Here is a 6,478-nt window from a genome sequence, read left to right on the forward strand (position 1 = left end):
GGGGCTTTACTAGGCAGAGTATCAGTCGTCGTATCCTGCTGCACAACAGTAGAATACAACCGCGCTTTTCATTCGTCGTAGAATATGCGAATTTCACATTTTCAAACATGACCTTCCAACAACTTATTTTTAATTTCCATTTCGGCTGTTCCTCTAGCCAAACGTAGTGCAATAGATAGCCACATAATGCTGTAGATAACAGGTTAATGGTGAGTTTTTAATCGACACGTTCGACTAGCGTTATTACAAGCCGCAATGTGAAAAGCAATGTTTATGAACTTCTCCAAGTAGGAGACTAGTGTTGTTCTAATTTGAAACACACTTTTAACTGACTACATATTTCTCCAAACTTATACAGGAAATCGGAGTCAAAATCCTACTTCCGGGTCAAGCAGCCCAGTGTTTTAAGGAAAAGAATAAATATGTTTCACAAACTAATGAATGCAGTATGTAACCTGAATTTTTTTATTACGATTGCAGCCTTTTCCTCTGTGAATCTACAAGCGTCTGACTCGACTGACGTAGTACAGGAACGTGGTTGTCATTCTGCGTCTATGGAAGAAAATTTCAGCGCGACTTAGACAAATGATGACTCGATGATTAACTGTTCAAAGTACCTGTTCGACATGATGAATATGACATAACTACACCGAAATATCAACGATAAACCATATTTCAAAGTACTATTATCTATTGAAATCTGTTCGCGTCCCATTCATGGGTGAACAATTGGGATAATTACCTAATGTTCATATTCTCTCATCTCTCTTACCCTAGTCCGGCCAACCAAATTTAGGATTTCTGTGCTTTTCCTAAATCGCTTTAGACAAATGCCGGGATGGTTCCTTCGAAAGCGCTCCGCCAATTTCCTTCCCAATTCCTGACACAATCTGAGCTCTGCTCCGTCTCTAATGACCTTTTTTCCTATTCTCCCTATATATGCATCTATGCAACATCACAATGCAGTATAGTGTCAGAAGTTTTTAGATTCATACAAAAGAGGTTTTAAAAGTAAATTTTCACTGCACGTCAGGTAGTTTTCTTATGTCTATCAGCGCAGCTTTCCCTTCAGTAACGAATAAATAGAAAACTCTGGCCTTCCACACCATCCCTCTTACTGTAACTTGATGCATTGTTACTCCAAACTGACAAGAAACCACACACGCGGAAGCAGTTCCGGTAGGCACGTACTACCTCCTTAAAAGCAGTCCGTTGGTTATACCAAAAATACACACATCAAAACAAGCTTTGCATCACACCGGTTTCCAGAACTCCTGAAGACAGACGTTGACTGTTGATATCGTATCGCAGACACAGTCCTCTTGACTGCTCAGAGATGTCACTGAACCCACCCAAAGGTGTTAACAACTATGCATGAGCAGCGCCTATTAGACGGAGGGGGTCCGACAGCCGATTAGTTCCAGTCATTCCACCAGGAAGGAGGTACACGGCTCGTGTTGTCTGTAGTGCAACCATGCCTAGACGGTCAATACCGCGGTTCGATCGCGTCCACATTGTTACTTTGTGACAGGAAGGACTCTCAACAAGGGAAGTGTCCAGGCGTCTCGGAGTGAACCAAAGCGATGTTGTTCGGACATGAAGGAGACACATAGAGACAGGAACTGTCGATGACATGCCTCGCTCAGGCCGCCAAACGGCTACTCCTGCAGTGGATGACCAATAACTACGGATTATGGTTCGGAGGAACCCTGACAGCAACGCCGCCATATTGAATAATGCTTTTCGTGCAGCCACAGGACGTCGTGTTACGACTCAAACTGTGCGCAATAGGCTGCATGGTGCGCAACTTCACTCCCGAAGTCAATCTTTGGAACCACAACACCATGCAGCGCGGTACAGATGGGCCCACAACACGCCGAACGGACCACTCAGCACTGGCATCACGTTCTCTTCACCAATGAGTGTCGCGTATGCCTTGAATCAGACAATCGTCGGAGACGTGTTTGGAGGGAATCCGGTCAGGCCGAACGCCTTAGTCACACTGTCCAGCGAGTGCTGCAAGGTGGATGTTCCCTGCTGCTTCGGGGTGGCATTATGTGGGGCCAACGTACGCCGCTGGTGTCATGGAAGGAGCCGTAACGGCTGTACGATATGTGAATGCCACCCTCCGACCGATAATGCAACTGAATCGACGGCGTATTCGCGAGGCATTCTTCTTCATGGACGACAATTCGCGCCCCCGTCGTGCACATCTTGTGAATGACTTCCTTCAGGATAACGACATCGTTCCACTAGATTGGCCAGCATGTTCTCCTCACATGAACCCTATTGAACATGACTGGGATAGACTGAAAAGGGCTGTTTATGGACGACGTGACCCACCAACCACTCTGAGGGATCTACGCTGAATCGCCGTTGACGAGTGGGTCAATCTGGACCAACAGTGCCTCGATGAACTTGTGTATAGTGTGCCATGACGAATACAGGCATGCATCAGTGCAAGAGGATGTGCTGCTGGGTATTAGATGTATCGGTGTGTACAGCAAATTGGACCACCACCTCTGAAGGTCTCGCTGTACGGTGGTACAACATGCAACATGTGGTTTTCATGAGCAATAAAAAGGGTGGAAATGATATTTGTGTTGATCTCTATTCCAATTTTCTGTACATGTTCCGGATGTGTGTATTTTGTTGAACTCTGCCAAGGGATTACTGACACCAAAAGACGGAAAAATCAAGTTTACGTATGCTGGAAACATTTAATTTGTGATTTATTTTTTAAATCTATGTAGGTCAATGTTAAGTTACGTATTTCGAACTTTTCAGTGACTGCTTTTTTTCAGCGTGTAATGTGAATCCCGTAATCGGGCAGGTAGGTTAGAAAATTTATAAAGGGAAATGGATAGGTTAAAGTTAGATAGAGAGAGAATTAGTCAATTTCGGAGGCTAGAAGAACAAAACTTCTCGTCAGGTGAATACAAGGTTATAAATACAAGGTCAAATAGGGGCAATGCAGGAGTATATTTCATAATGAACAAAAGAATAGGAACGCTGATAAACTACTACGAACAGCATAGTGAACACCTCCACAGTAGTACAAGGTTGTATTCCAACTAGCTCCGCAGATGATGAAGATATTTAAGAAACGTGTGATGAGATATATAAGAAATTATTCAGATAGTGAAGGGAGACGAAAATTTAATAGTCATGGGGGAGTGGAATTCGATAGCAGGAAAAGGGAGAGAAGGAAAAGTAATAGGTGAATATGGAAAGGTTGTAAGGAATGAAAGAGGGAGCCGCCTGGTAGAATTTTGCACAGAGCATAACTTAATCATAACCAACACTTGGTTTAAGAATCATGAAAGAAGGTTGTATACATGGAAGAGACTTGGAGACATTGGAAGGTTTCAGATAGATTATATAACGGTCAGACACAGATTTAGGAACCAGGTTTCAAATTGTAAAACATTTCCAGGGGCAGATGTTGACTCTGACAACAATTTCTTGGTTATGAACTGCAGATTAAAACTGAAGAAATTGCAAAAAGGTGGGAATTTAAAGAGATGAGACCTGGATAAACTGAAAGAATTTGAGGTTGTAGAGAGTTTGAGAGAGAGCATTAGAGAACGACTAATAAGAACAGGGGAAAGGAATACAGTAGAAGAAGAATGGATAGCTTTGAGAGATGAAATCGTGAAGGCAGCAGAGGATCAAGTAGGTAAAAAGATGAGGGCTAACAGAAATCCTTGGGAAACCCAAGTAATATTGAATTTAGTTGATGAAAGGAGAAAATTTAAAAAAATGCCATAAATGAAACAGTCGAAAAGGAATATAAATATGGCTAAGCAGGGATGGCTAGAGGACAAATGTAAGGATTTAGAGGCTTCTACAGGAAAATTAAAGAGACCTTGGATAAAAGAGAACCACTTGTATGAATATCAAGAGCTTAGATGCGAACCCAGTTCTAAGCAAAGAAGGGAAAGCAGGTAGGTGGAAGGAATATATAGAGGGTGTATACAAGGGCGATGTACTTAAGGACAATATGACGGAAATGGAAGAGGATGGTAGATGAAGATAAGATAGGAGATATGATACTGCGTGCAGAGTTTGACAGAGCACTGAAAGACCTCAGTCGAAACAAGGCCCCAGGAGTAGACAACATTCCATTAGGACTACTGACGGCCTTGGGAGAGCCAGTCCTGACAAAACTCTACCATCTGGTGAGCAAGATGTATGAGACAGGTGAAATACCCTCAGACTTTAAGAAAAAAATAATAATTCCAATCCCAAAGAAAGCAGGTGTTGACAGATGTGAAAATTACCGAACTATCAGTTTAATAAGCCACTGCTGCAAAATACTAACACGAATTCTTTACAGACGAATGGAAAAACTGGTAGAAGCCGACCTTGGGGAAGATCAGTTTGGATTCTGTAGAAATGTTGGAACACGTGAGGCAATACTGACCTTACGACTTATTTTAGAAAATAGATTAAGGAAAGGCAAACCTACGTTTCTAGCATTTGTAGACTTAGAGAAAGCTTTTGACAATGTTGACTGGAATTCTCTCTTTCAAATTTTGAAGGTGGCAGGGGTAAAATATAGGGAACGAAGGGCTATTTACAATTTGTACAGAAACCAGATGGCAGTTATAAGAGTCGAGGGGCATGAAAGGGAAGCAGTGATTGGGAAGGGAGTGAGACAGGGTTGTAGCCTCTCCCCGATGTTATTCAATCTGTATATTGAGCAAGCAGTAAAAGAAACAAAAGAAATATTTGTGTAGGAATTAAAATCCATGGAGAACAAATGAAAATTTCGAGGTTCGCCGATGACGTAATTCAGAGGCAGCAAAGGACCTGGAAGAGCAGCTGAACGGAATCGACAGGGTCTTGAAAGGAGGATATAAGATCAACATCAACAAAAGCAGAACGAGGAGGTAGTCGAATTAATTCGGATGATAACGCGGGAATTAGATTAGAAAATGAGACGCTTAAAGTAGTAAATGAGTTTTGCTATTTTGGGAGCAAAATAACTGATGATGGTCGAAGTAGAGGATATAAAATGTAGACTGGCAATGGCAAGGAAAGCGTTTCTGAAGAAGAGAAATGTGTTAACATCGAGTATTGATCTAAGGGTCAGGAAGTCGTTTGTGAAAGTATTTGTATTGAGTGTAACCATGTATGGAAGTAAAACATGGACGATAAATAGTTTAGACAAGAAGAGAATAGAAGCTTTCGAAATGTGGTGCTACAGAAGAACGCTGAATATTAGATGGGTAAATCACATAACTAATGAGGAGGTATTGAATAGAATTGGAGAGAAGAGAAATTTGTGGCATAACGTGACTAGAAGAAGGGAGTGGTTGGTAGGGTATATTCTGAGGCATCAAGGGATCACCAATTTAGTATTGGAGGACAGTGTGGAGGTTAAAAATCGCAGAGGGGGACCAAGAGATGAATACACTAAACAGATTCAAAAGGATGTAGGTTGCAGTAGGTACTGGGAGATGAAGAACCTTGCACACGATAGAGCAGCATGGACAGCTGCATTAAACTAGTCTCTCCGCTGAAGATCACAACAGGAGATGGGAAGTATAGGTGCAAATTCCCGATTAGTGAACTTTGCGCCAACGTGCTGGATTAATTTCCAGACTTGTCTGCACTGTTGATGATGGTTCGTTAGTCGGATAGGGCGGTAAGTATAGCCATCAATATGGTACTATTGGAAAGGAGCAGGCTATGTGTCATGCCAGTACCAGGTTTTTAACCTCTCCCTTCTCTCAACATCACAGGCCTACAAAAGAAACATGACACCAGAGACCACCGTCACGCAATAGGGTGTAGCCCGCCCCTTCCAAATCGGCGTACCGGATTGCAATAAAGCCAGCCAGAGTGTCCGAGTTGTTCTAGGCGCTACAGTCTGGAGCCGAGTGACCGCTATGGTTGCAGGTTCGAATCCTGCCTCGGGCATGGATATGTGTGATGTCCTTAGGTTAGTTAGGTTAAAGTAGTTTTAAGTTCTAGGGAACTGATGACCTCAGAAGTTAAGTCCCATAGTGCTCAGAGTCATTTGAACCATTTTGATTGCGATATAATTGACCATGGTCGCGTATGCCTAATGAAGTTATACAGTGAAGAAGGCTATCGTTACCGACGGAAAATAATACCGGTTACTAGTAGGAAAGTGTACAACAGACCCTTCTGAAGGAAGAATCTATTCTAAACCTAATCTAAATACTGATGGTAATTTAGAAATGGGAATATGGTACAGTCGCTCACGAACAAAACAGGCGGGAAAATGGCAGCAAGTAATATTTAATACAAAAATAATGATAATACAAAAAATACTGATTAGTTAAAATGGGACATTTACACTGTCGCAAGTCTACTAGGGCAATGAATATCTAAAATTATAAGAGAGGTAATGGCAAAAAAATTTAAGCAAATTATCACTGGTGTGGCAACAGAAGGTTGTCACGCTTTTCCATAACAATGCATTTCACAGGGAAATAAACGAAAG

Source organism: Schistocerca gregaria, chromosome 1, assembly GCF_023897955.1.
Source record: "Schistocerca gregaria isolate iqSchGreg1 chromosome 1, iqSchGreg1.2, whole genome shotgun sequence".
NCBI lineage: Eukaryota > Metazoa > Arthropoda > Insecta > Orthoptera > Acrididae > Schistocerca > Schistocerca gregaria.